Genomic DNA, 882 nt, shown 5'->3' with positions numbered 1-882 from the left:
GATCAGGAGACCTCCACAAATGTGACGTACTGCACGGGAATCAGCATAAAAGACAGACCGATTACCAGGAGAACTAAAATACCTGCCTAGGAACCGAACAAGGAAACGGCAAGCGACACAACAGACCGATCTGCCACTCGTTTGATACACAACAAAATTTGGACTATTCTTGACTGACTATTCCTGACTCATAAGTTTGCATAACACCCTTCAGCAACTCACTACCGGCATCCTCTTTCTGGGTTTCATTTGATAGGCGTGCAATCTTATGTCCAATTAAGGCAAGGTTGATAGGAAATCGCAGACGAATAAATCAAAGACGAATCAACGCCACCGAGTAGATGCGGTGTGACAGTTAATTCACACGTCCCACAAATGTGTGTGTAACGTACAAAATTAATTCCGTAATGGATAGTCCTTCCGCGGTTGACTAGACTTATCAATCCACAGAATGAGGGAACTTTTTATATAAAATGTGGACTAAAGTATACAAACAATCCTACATTGCAGTGAATTAGTTGCTAGTTGAAGCAGGCCGCTGCATAACATCTTCACGAAATGCGTCGTCGTTTGCTGGTAGGTAAATTGTGCTAGGAATTGGCGATAAACAAGCCAAGAAGCATGGATTTCCCATCCGGTAAACCGTCTGTGTCGCGACTTTATGTGAGCAGCACTTATACTATTTCCTTCTGCCGCAAGGAATGTGTTTCATCCAGGCAACCCACTGGAACCTTACTCCATACAAAACATCAGAGACTGTGCATCTAGCCAACACCCCAAATCGGACTGCAATTTGATTACTTTGGTTACACACAGAATTTTGCGATCGATTAGGAAGGTTCCCCTCACCAACTAGTGGAACTCTTCAGCTGATGTCAGAGT

This window comes from Opisthorchis viverrini, assembly GCF_000715545.1.
Source record: "Opisthorchis viverrini unplaced genomic scaffold opera_v5_656, whole genome shotgun sequence".
Lineage (NCBI taxonomy): Eukaryota > Metazoa > Platyhelminthes > Trematoda > Opisthorchiida > Opisthorchiidae > Opisthorchis > Opisthorchis viverrini.
Note: the sequence above shows the minus strand (reverse complement) of the source record.